The following is a 12,469-nucleotide window of genomic DNA, read 5'->3' on the forward strand; positions in this document are numbered from 1 at the left end:
AAATAAAAGGACACATTCCACTCATGTAAAAACACGCTGATTCCCGAACTGTCCGCAGGCCGGATTGAGAAGGCGATTGGGCCGGATCTGGCCCCCAAGCCTTAGTTTGCCTACCCATCAGTTAAATGGCCAATTGTTCTATGAAAACAAAATGAATGAACTCCAAACGCCTTACAAAAGAACACACTAAAGACTTATTAAGGACTGTTGATCTATGGAGGCACAAAGTGGAGAGAGAGGCAGAATATTTGATGCCAAGGCTCTCCATCCCTGTGTGCTCATGCACATCAGCTTCAGCAAGAGTGGCCAGATGCAAGAGAGGACAGGGCTCTTGTGCCTCTCCAGAGTTATTGTTGTTGTTTCCATTTATGAATCACTTCCTGTAAAAGCATCTCAAAGCAATCTCACAATAATAGTATTATATGCAAAGGATGTGTACACTTGTGAAGACATTCACGATCTGGAGCATGGAAGGCAGATTGAGAGCATATGGGTAAAAATTGTAGGAGAGGGAAACGACAGAGACCTTACTGTGGGTGTCTGCTATAGACCTCCAAGCCAGACTGAATAATTGAATAATAATTGAATAATAATAATAATAATAATAATAATAATAATAATAATAATAATACTGCCCATCTGGCTTGGTTTCCCCAGCCACTCTGGGTGGCTTCCAAAAAAATATTGAAAATAGAATAAAACATCAAACATTAAAAGCTTCCCTAAACAGGACTGCCTTCAGATGTCTTCTAAAAGTCAGATAGTTGTTTATTTCCTTGACATCTGATGGGAGGGCGTTCCACTACTGAGAAGGCCCTCTGCCTCCCTACAGCAGCTTTCCAAACATTCAAAAAGGGGAGCTATAGTAACCATGGGAGACATCAATTACCCAGTATCTGTTGGAACTCAAAACTCTGCCAAGAATGTAAGTTCCAACAAATCCTTCCATTGCCTTGCTGACAGTTTCATTCCTGATGCTGGAATCCATCTGGGAAGAAGGGGAGGCAACAGACAACAGGAAGACAAGCTACAGATGCAGGACAATTTAGCATCTCCCAACTGCATGTTTCTCTGCTAAGTGGCTGATAGGGCAGAAGAGCCAACGGCAGGCAGTCTCAACTCAGTCTAGTTTTGTCCCCATCTTCCTACCTGCTGAGTTCTACCCTGAGGCAAAGGAAGAGGAAGCAGACATGCAGATCCACCCCCCTAGACTGGCTGTCAAAGTTAAAGCTATGGTTTTCCCAGTAGTAATGTACAGAAGTGAGAGCTGGACCATAAAGAAGGCCGATCGCCGAAGAATTGATGCTTTTGAATTATGGTGCTGGAGGAGAAACTTGAGAGTCCCATGGACTGCAAGAAGATCAAACCTATCTGTTCTCAAGGAAATCGGCCCTGAGTGCTCACTAGAAGGACAGATCCTGAAGTTGAGGCTCCAGTACTTTGGCCACCTCATGAGAAGAGAAGACTCCCTGGAAAAAACCCTGATGTTGGGAAAGATGGAGGGCACAAGGAGAAGGGGATGACAGAGGATGAGATGGTTGGACAGTGTTCCTGAAGCTACTAACATGAGTTTGGCCAAACTGCGGGAGGCAGTGAAGGATAGGCGTGCCTGGCGTGCTCTGGTCCATGGGGTCACGAAGAGTCGGACATAACTGAACGACTGAACAACAACAGACTGGCTGTTAAAAAAAGGCAGCCAGATGAGGGCTGGCTGAGCACAAAGAGTGTTTGATGGGGCACCCTGAAACCACGCTGACTCATGGATTCCCAGTTGAGAAACTGGCAACATTGGCATAAAATGGCTCTGCCAGCTGATTAAAGTGGGGCTGAGCAGAAGCAAACCTGAAAGATGAGAGATCTTTCAGCATGTGCACAAATGAGCAGCTGATAGTGCAACACAATGCTAAACTGCCTCAAACTCTTTATGGGAAGGCGAAATGAAAAATGCAAAATAAGCAGAGAGGACCTGCGTCCCGTCTGACTGTATTATCCATGCTGGTGGGTTTTTAGTTCTTGCCTCTAGAGATTGCAAGGATGGGAGCAAAACTACCAAAGAGTTAAACCCAAAGCCATTTATACACCACAGACCATGCACTACTCCCACCCACCCACCCCTTGGGTGAACAAATGAGACATTCTTTCCACTTTGCTTGTAGGCACATCATGAGTTTTGTGGATGACAGTGTGAAACTAGCAGCTTCTTTTCAACAGTGTCACGCTTTCGTAAACAAAGAGGAGATAGAGCTTCTTTCCTTTCCTGAAATGTTGCTTTTTCCTAATGCATTGTCGCCATTACTGTCATTGGATATCGCATATATTTCCCCTTTGCTTTATAAAATAAAATCAAGTTGTTGTTGTTGTTTTTAAATGAAAGCACAGTAGCAGTTTTCATGTGTTATGTTGAATGAGTGGAAGGTGACTGAACTGTGGGTTCCTCCACACATTTAGGTTAACGTGTGCAACTCTGGGCTTGTTCTCAGTGAAAAGGGATCCATGCTGCTGAACTCCATCTTCTCCGGCAATTTAAGGTGCTTGTGGTCTTGTTTGATACTACATCTATAGGAATGGACATGTTGTATCAGTCTTTGGTGTTGATGAACACATATTGCAGTAATCAAGTCTTGGGGGTACTAAGACCACAGTGGCCAAGCTATCATGGTCCAGGAATACAGTGGTACCTCGGGTTACAGGTGCTTCAGGTTACAGACGCTTCAGGTTACAGACTCTGCTAACCCAGAAATAGTATCTTGGATTAAGAACTTTGCTTCAGGATGAGAACAGAAATCGCGTGGTGGCGTCGCCCCTTTAGCTAAAGTGGTACCTCAGGTTAAGAACAGTTTCAGGTTAAGAATGGACCTCCAGAATGAATTAAGTTCTTAACCTGAGGTACCACTGTACAGTGGTACCCCGCAAGACGAATGCCTCGCTAGACGAAAAACTCGCAAAACGAAAGGGTTTTGCGAGTTTTTAGTTGACTCGCAAGACGAATTCGTCTATGCCTGTTTTTCGCAAGACGAATTCGTCTGGCGAGGTACCACTGTAAGCTGGCTTACCTTTTCGCTCTGGTCGGGAGGGGTGATGTCCGCGTCCGCCATTTTGGATCGACTGTGCATGCGCAGTCGATCCAAAATGGCAGACGCGGACAACATCCCTCCCGACCGCAGCGAAAAGGTAAGCTCCGCTGCCGGTCGGGAGGGGGCCGTGAGATCGTGCCCGATGTCAGGCATGATCCCACGGCCCTCTCCCTCCTTCCCGGAGCCCCGCCGCTGCGTTTTAAGACTGCAACGATTGTTGCAGTCTTAAAACTCGGCGGTGCGGAGCTCCGGTGCCGGTCGGGAGGGGGCCGTGGGATCGTGCCCAATGTCGGGCATCATCCCACGGCCCTCTCCCTCCTTCCCGGAGCCCCGCCGCTGCGTTTTAAGACTGCAACGATTGTTGCAGTCTTAAAACGCGGCGGCGCGGAGCTCCGGTGCCGGTCGGGAGGGGGCCGTGGGATCGTGCCCAATGTCGGGCATCATCCCACGGCCCTCTCCCTCCTTCCCGGAGCCCCGCCGCTGCGTTTTAAGACTGCAACGATCGTTGCAGTCTTAAAACTCGGCGGCGCGGAGCTCCGCTGCCGGTCGGGAGGGGGCCGTGGGATCGTGCCCGATGTCGGGCATCATCCCACGGCCCCCTCCCTCCCTCCCGGAGCCGCGGAGCTGCGTTTTAAGACTGCAGCAATCGCTGCAGTCTTAAAACTCGGCGGCGCGGAGCTCCGGTGCCGGTCGGGAGGGGGCCGTGGCATCATGCCCGATGTCGGGCATCATCCCACGGCCCCCTCCCTCCCTCCCGGAGCCGCGGAGCTGCGTTTTAAGACTGCAGCGATCGCTGCAGTCTTAAAACTCGGCGGCGCGGAGCTCCGGTGCCGGTCGGGAGGGGGCCGTGGCATCATGCCCGATGTCGGGCATCATCCCACGGCCCCTCCCTCCCTCCCGGAGCCGCGGAGCTGCGTTTTAAGACTGCAGCGATCGCTGCAGTCTTAAAACTCGGCGGCGCGGAGCTCCGGTGCCGGTCGGGAGGGGGCCGTGGCATCATGCCCGATGTCGGGCATCATCCCACGGCCCCCTCCCTCCCTCCCGGAGCCGCAGAGCTGCGTATTAAGACTGCAGCGATCGCTGCAGTCTTAAAACTCGGCGGCGCGAAGCTCCGGTGCCGGTCGGGAGGGGGCCGTGGCATCATGCCCGATGTCGGGCATCATCCCACGGCCCCCTCCCTCCCTCCCGGAGCCGCGGAGCTGCGTTTTAAGACTGCAGCGATCGCTGCAGTCTTAAAACTCGGCGGCGCGGAGCTCCGCTGCCGGTCGGGAGGGGGCCGTGGGATCATGCCCGATGTCGGGCATCATCCCACGGCCCCCTCCCTCCCTCCCGGAGCCGCGGAGCTGCGTTTTAAGACTGCAGCGATCGCTGCAGTCTTAAAACACAGCACCGCGGAGCTCCGGTGCCGGTCGGGAGGGGGCCGTGGGATCATGCCCGATGTCGGGCATCATCCCACGGCCCCCTCCCTCCCTCCCGGAGCCGCGGCGCCGTGTTTTAAGACTGAAGCGAGCGAACAGCAGCGCTGCTGTTCGCTCACTGCAGTCTTAAAACGCGGCTTGGCTTGGCTCCGGTGCCGGTCGGGAGGGGCCCCCGGACTTTTTTTCCCATAGGAACGCATTAATTAAATTTTAATGCGTTCCTATGGGAAAAGGTGCCTCGCAAGACGAAATTTCCGCAAGACGAAGAGTCTTGCGGAACGAATTAATTTCGTCTTGCGAGGCACCACTGTATTGTAACTGCCTTATCTCCTGAAGCTGGTAAAAGGGACTCCTTGTCCTTGTGACCACCGAGTGACAAAGATGAGTTTAAAAGCAGCCTCAGGCCATGAACCCACTCCTTCAGAGGGAATGCAACCCCATTCAGAACAGACAACTGATCCATTTCTCCGGTGCAGGAACCACTCGCCCCCAGGGCCTCTCTCTTGCCAGGGTTTAACATCCAGAATTAAAAGCAGTTAAACAAACCATAGTCGTGGGAATAGGGTGAGTTCTGAAAACGCACAGTGTCAAAGGCCGGAGCTAAGAGGCACATCTTCAGCATCTGCTGAAAGCTAGATGGTAAAGGTGCCAGATGTATGTCTGTAGGAAAAGAACTACACAACTGAGGAGCTGCCTCAGAGAATGCCGTCTCCTGGGCCACCTCCAAATTTCTGAGGTTGGCGGAATTACCCAGAGTGCCCCTGCTGCTGATCTGAACACCTTGGGGGGGGGGGGCTATAGGGATGCAGTCTCTCAGATACTTGGGGATAAAGTAGTTTAGGGGTTTAAGCACTAGTGTGGGCCCAGAAATGAACTGCAGCCAATTTAGAACAAAGAACTTGCAAAAACATAAATGAAGGGGATTGGTTTTAGTGATTACTGATGACTCGTCGGATCCTAAATTGCACACTTGAAACCAACGGGACAGGTTAGTCCTGACTTAAATGAAGTTCCATGTGTTTCAATGGGAACGAATTCAATTAACTTAATCTGGATTCAACTCTATCATTTTAAGGGGCAATCTCCCTGGTATACAGTCACAAGTTCTCCACGCACAATCTACTGCTTCCTCCTCCCTCTCAGATCAGCAAATAGTCCTTCTCCTCACTGTCTTGTGAAGTAATTCAGGACTCTGGGAGTCGACAAACTCACTTACATCTGATATGCAATTATAGAGATCTGGCTCTGTTCAGGAAATTCACTTGCTACCTTATATGCCTATCTTATATTTGCCTGCCCTCTAGAGACAGGCTTGAATCACAGTCCCATCTGCGAAAGAAGTGCCACCTTTTCTTCCTGAATGTGTTTTGCTTGCTATGAAATAATGCACATTGGTCTGGAGCGAAAATTCCTGAACCATGGCACTCTTGTTCCATAATTCATGTCAGATCTGATCTAACACGTAGATAGCTCTGATCCCATGTCGTCTGATTTCAGACTGCTGTTCTGAAAAGCACTTATGCAGTCTTAAAACAAAGAGTTCTACAAGTGAAATCAGGCGCCTTCCAGAGAGCGGCTTAAGTTTTAAGCAAGTTGTTGAGATATCACACCGGCATCTGATTTTCTGATTTTGGTTTTTTTACTTACTAACAGGTTTCCCCCAGGCAAGGCCAGTCTGGATTAAATGGCAAGGTACATGCAACCTCATATCCAAATTTATGATTAAATTATTTGTCCTGCTTGAAAAATAACACCCCTCATTACCATCTTAGGATACTGATTTTGCTGGGTTTATTTATTTATTTATTTAACTGAACAGGGTGGATATGAAAAAGTTTGCCTTCTATGAAGAGATGCTGCTAAGACTTCGCTTGGGATTCATGGGTTGAAATTGACGGCTGGGGTCCCGTACAGGCTTGTTTTGGGGGTGCATAGTGTGGAACATGAAGCAACACAATCTGAGAATTAATGAAGGCTCAGTTGACAACAACAACAACAACAACATGCCACCCATCTGACTGGTTTACCCCACTCTGGGCAACTCCCAACAAAATATTAACAACACAATAAAACATCAACCATTAAAAGCTTCCCTGAACAGGGCTGCCTTCAGATGCCTTCTAAGAGTCAAATAGTTGTTTATCTGTTTGACAACTGATGGGAGGTCATTCCACAGGGAGGGCGCCACTACCGAGAAGGCCCTCTGCCTGTTCCCCTGAAGCTTCACATCTCACATTCATTTTTCACTAGGGATGGGTGAAGCTGTCAATTTCAATTTCTCTCAGTTTCTCAATCTTTTCCAATCTTAAACTGATTTCTACATCCATTTCCAGTATTTCTGAAGTCCTCGCAAAAATTCAGAAATTCAGTACACATTCCTCCTGATATACGCCTCCTGTTTTTGTGCAATTTGGTCTAATGCACACATTTTCACAAAGACTTCCCCCCCCCCAAAAAATAATGCATTATTGTATGTTGTTTTCACTTATGTATGCCTTTTGTGCAGACTTTACAAGAGTATGTGCCTTTTTGTACACATTACTTGGCTGGAGAACTGTGCTGCAAAATTTGGGGAAGTACGAATTTTGCAGGATGGCTGTGTTTTGTTCCTCTTACTCTTTTGGAAAGTTAGGCAGCTTAGCTTTTAAATGCAAACTAAATTTCTTCCCCCATCCTTAGATTTTAAGGCACAAGACAGTCTGATGCCTAACAGTCAAACCTCAGTTGTCAAACGTAATCCATTCTGGAAGCACGTTCGACTTCTGAAACGTTCAGCAACCGATGTTCAGCTTCCAATTGGTTGCAGGAACTTCCTGCACTCAAGTGGAAGCCGCATCAAACGTTCGGCTTCCAAAAAACATTTGAAAACCAGAGCATTTACTTACTTATACCTGAAGAAGCGTCTCCACCCCCATCGTTCTGCCCGGACACTGAGGTCCAGTGCCAAGAGCCTTCTAGCAGTTCCCTCGCTGCAAGAAGCCAAGTTACAGGGAACCAGGCAGAGGGCCTTCTCGGTAGTGGTACCCACCCTGTGGAACACCCTCCCACCAGATGTCAAAGAGAAAAACAACTATCAGACTTTTAGAAGACATCTGAAGGCAGCCCTCTTTGGGGAAGCTTTTAATGTTTAATAGATTATTGTATTTTAACACTCTGTTGGAAGCCACCCAGAGTGGCTGGGGAAACCCAGCCAGATGGGCGGGGTATAAATAATAAATTGTTGTTGTTGTTGTTGTGGCGTCGCAGCGGGGGGCGGTGGGGGCAGTGTGCTCCCTGTGGCACGTATCTGTGGGTGACAAGGCAGCGCCCCACCACGGCAGTGCGAGCAGCCACCGCACCACCGCAGCTGCATGTAGAGGATCCTCCGTTCGCGGCTGCAGCTGCAAGCAGAGGATCCCGTACCTCCCAGCATCCCTCCCTCCCTGGCTCACCATAAGCGGCTCCCACTTTACCGCTTTACAGCGAGCTGGGGAGGGAGGGAGGGGGACAGACGGGAGCCATGGCTTCCAAGAGGCCGCAGCTTTGCCAGCATCCCAGTAAAGCGGTGCGTGGGGGGGGTGACAAAAAAAATTCGCACTGGGTACCACCTGGGGTTGCTACGCCTCTGCATTTACTTCCAGGTTTTCGGCGTTCGGGAACTGAAACGTTCCAAAATGTAGCTGTTCGGGAACCAAGGTTTGGCTGTGCCATATCCCGAGGACAGCATGGGAACTTAGTGGCTGCAGCATAAACCATGCACTACACACAGCTCTGTCTTTCCTCATCTCGTCTCCACCATCAGCCTATGGCGTTCTGTTGCCTGGAGCAGCCACCCCACTCTGTCTAATGGTAGGGCCAGCCCTGTCAATTTGCAAGTCCAGGCATTCCAGTTCTAGTCATGCCTTTTTGAAAAATAACAGGGCTGGGCCAAAGCAGCCCTGTTTAGGGAAGCTTTTAATATCTGATGAATTATTGTATTTTAATATTGTGTTGGAAGCCGCCCAGAGTGGCTGGAGGGGCCCAGCCAGATGGGTGGGGTATGTATAAATAAATAAATAATAGATTATTATTATTATTATTATTATTATTATTATTATTATGCCAGTGGTGGTGGTGAGAAACATTTAATGGGAAAACAATGGTGCCTGTGAAATGTGTAGCCCCACTTCAGAGCTACTGGGGGTTAATTCCATGGGACTCGCTACAATCTGAATCAAGTGAAAATGGTGATGATGACAGCAGCAGCTAGGATAGCTCGGTCGGTAGAGCAGGAGATTTTTAATCTCAGGGTCGTGGCTCCGAGCCCCACGTTGGGGGAAAAAGATTCCTGAATTGCAGGAATTAGATGACCCTAATTGTCCCTTCCAGTTCTATGTTTCTCTGATTCTAACAACTGCAACAACACTATAATATAATTAAAATATTATGAGGAGGAGGAGGAGGAGGAGGAGGAGAGAAATATTTCTTACCCAGGGCAGATTACAGCATATTAAAACCCAACACAATTTATATAAGCGACCACCATCACCCCCCAAACAATAATTCCATACATCTTGTTACAAGGAGGGCACCTGCTTCATGTTTCACCATAGATCCCTCATTGCATTTGAGTTCTACCTGCAGAAATCTTTACATGGTCAGGGCCCCTTTAAAAATAAAAGGATAGTAAATAAACAGCCAGCTTCCTGGGACCAAGAGAATACATCAATGTGTGGTGGCAGGCAAGGCAAGGCATGTATGTGCTCTGCCTCTCACCGCCGCCATGATTTGCCCTGGAATCGGTGAAAAACCTTTTACAAACTGGGGTGGAGAAACCTGTAGCCCTCTGAATGTCATTGGACTCCATCTCCCATCACCCCTGACCATTGGCCATGCTGGCTGCGGCTAATTGGAGCTGTAGTCCAACAATACCATCTGGAGAGTAACGGGTTCCTCACCATACATTGGGCGATGCTGAAATGGTCCAAGGACTTGAGTTATCACCAAAGTTAATCTGTGGCAAAATGTTGATGTAAAATGTGATGTTCTTCCTCACAAAGAACACATTAGAGATGCAAAATGGGTTGGGGGTTTCTGTACACCCCCCAAGCTAGGTAAAATTGCATCAGCCCAGTTCTGTCATTAAATTCAGTGGCATCCCTTTGAATATAAACAGCAGCAGCAGCAGCAGCAGGAACAGGCCCCGGCTTACTTAGATTGTGTTAATTATAATCAGTGTTTTACTTTTTACGTCTTTGATTGTTAAGTTGGCAAAGTGCTGTGGAGATCCCTTTGGGGATGCGAGGCTCTATAGGAACGCAAGCTATTATTATTAAATAAAAATCACCTGGAGTTTAAATTATACAATAGCCACCTGATTACACTTAGCACTCCAGCTGTAATAAAAAAATAATTGCATGCAATATAAATTAAAGATGTGTTTACTCAAGTTCAGCAAAGTTCAGGTGCTCTGAAATAATCACAGAGGTGTCGGGAGAGAGAGTTGTGATACCTTCATCAGTCAGGCTGTCTCGGTATAAAGGGAGTTTAGAGCGGAGGCGCCTGAAAGGAGCAGAGGCCAACCGCCAGGTGAACGTTAGCAGAACCAAGTCAAACAAAGTCCTCTCACAGAATAACAGAATCACAAATTGTAGAGTTGGAAAGGATCCTGGAAAGGAATCTAGTCCAACCCCACTGCAATGCAGGAATCTCAACTAAAACAATAATTGCAACCAGGGGTTAAATGATGGCACAACAGAAACAGGAAGCAAGGATTGATGGAATGGTAGGGCTCATGGTAGAGCACTTAACATACTGTATATACTTGAGTATAACCCTAGTTTTTCAGCACATTTTTGTGCTGAAAAAGCTGCACTCGACTTATACTTGAGTGAGGCGGGTGGTGGGGGCGGCGAGAAAGAAGCCCTTTCTCTCCGCTCGTGCCGCCACCTGCTCTCCCCAGTCAACCATTCCTTAAGAAGCGTACAAGAATCGCGGTTCTTTACTCTCCCCAGGCAGCTTGTTCCATTCCTGAACTGCTCGCATAAATGCAAACTTGGCAAAGGAGGAACAGGAAGGAGCAGCCCAAAGGGCTGCTTTCGGGCTGCTTGTTCCTCCTCCTCCTCCTCCACAGCGGCAAAGGTAAACCGGCTTATACTCGAGTCAATAAGCTTTCCCAGGTTTTTGTAGGAAAATTAGGTGCCTCGGTTTATATGTGGGTCGGCTTATACTCGGGTATATACGGGGTAGATAAGAACATAGAGGCTAAAAGACTCAGCTGTGAATCAGGAAGCCCCTCGTTCAAATACTGCCTCTGCCATGAACTCATTGAGCAAAGCATTCAGTTTTGGTACCTCCATATGCAATATGGAGATGGCTAATACTGGCTTAAAAGGTAAAGGTAAAGGGACCCCTGACCATTAGGTCCAATCGTGTCCGACTCTGGGGTTGCGGTGCTCATCTCGCATTACTGGCCGAGGGAGCCGGCATACAGCTTCAGGGTCATGTGGCCAGCATGACTAAGCCACTTCTGGTGAACCAGAGTAGCGCATGGAAACACCGTTTGCCTTCCCGCTGGAGCGGTACCTATTTATCGACTTACAATTTGACGTGCTTTCAAACTGCTAGGTTGGCAGGATCAGGGACCGAGCAACGGGAGCTCACCCGGTCGCGGGGATTCGAACCACCAACCTTCTGATCAGCAAGCCCTAGGCTCTATGGTTTAACCCACAGCACCACCCGCGCTGGCTTACATTACTGCAAAGGGGGAGAGCACTCCCTCCAGATACTTAAAAGTAAGATACAGATATTATTATAGAGCAATCTAGGCTAGGGAAAGTGGCTATTAAGAAGCAGAAATTTCTGAAATATGGACTGCCAAGGAGGGAATTTGATATTTGTCCATTCCAATATGGGCAGGCCAGAGCTGTACCTCCCAGAAAAATTTGTGGATCGGTACATAGCTATTGGTTGGATTTCACACTTCTCCAAATACTGTGACAGCTATTCACTCAAAAAGCCCCAGGAGAGCTCTTTTAAAAGTGTGTATTTGGAGAAAATGTATGTTTTAAAACATGTATTTAACAGCATTTGTGTGTTTGTGTGTAATATATGGAGTGGGGGTGGGAGAGAGAAAAAGAGAAAGAGAGAGGGAGGGGGGAGGGAGGGAGGGAGTTTAATGAGGAAACAAGATGAAACAGACATGGGTGAAAACATGGAAAAGAGACACAGACGAGAACTAGTGATCCATCCAGTTCTACTGCCAAGTCTGCAAATTACAAACATTTATGCAAATGTATTTAATTTACACAATGTATTCCAGAAGCACAGTTCCTTGGACCCAGCCCCCATGGTTATGACAATAGCTATTCTAGTAACCCCGCACCCACCCAAATATCTGCAATCTGATGCCATAGTAGCTGTGCTTAACTCTGCGTTGGCTTGAGGCCATCAATGTACAGAACCGTCCTGCCTTTAAAATATATGGGATTCTCTCCACATACGTCGACAGAAGCCCTCTGCGTGCCTGTTTACCACAATGATCTGCAAATGCTAGGTGACTTCTGGAAACCTGTCGGGTGTATGGACTACGTGAGGGCAATTGCAAGGCAGATATGGAAACTTAGGCACAAATGCCCACATCTGTGCCTGTGTATCTCTATCTGTATTTGGCACTTTTTTCCTAGAGGAAAAGGTCCCAGAATTCACCTCCCTCACAACACCCACCCCAGAGGAGCTCGTTAGGCTTGGGGGGGAGGGTCTCCTCGTCAGCCAGAGGCTTGTTGATGCTGCTCAGCTGAGGTGTGGGGAGCCTTCCTCTTCATAGCTGAGCAGCTTAAGTAGCCCCCGCACCTGGGAGGTTGAAGAGCCTCAACAAAGCCCTGGCTCATGATGAGCCTGTAGAGCAGTGGTGGCCAAACTTGGCCCTCCAGCTGTTTTGGGACTACAGTTCCCATCATCCCTGACCACTGGTCCTGTTAGCTAGGGATGATGGGAGTTGTAGTCCAAAAACAGCTGGAG

At 48.4% G+C, this 12,469-nt stretch overlaps 1 protein-coding gene across 1 annotated transcript in view; it reads right to left on the minus strand.

Moving 5' to 3' along the window:
* The window catches only part of SOX5 (SRY-box transcription factor 5), a 580,304-nt gene that overhangs the window by 538,669 nt on the left and 29,166 nt on the right, over window positions 1-12,469 (minus strand). The gene's annotated exons all lie outside the window — the stretch shown is intronic.

This window comes from Lacerta agilis, chromosome 10 (assembly GCF_009819535.1).
Source record: "Lacerta agilis isolate rLacAgi1 chromosome 10, rLacAgi1.pri, whole genome shotgun sequence".
NCBI lineage: Eukaryota > Metazoa > Chordata > Lepidosauria > Squamata > Lacertidae > Lacerta > Lacerta agilis.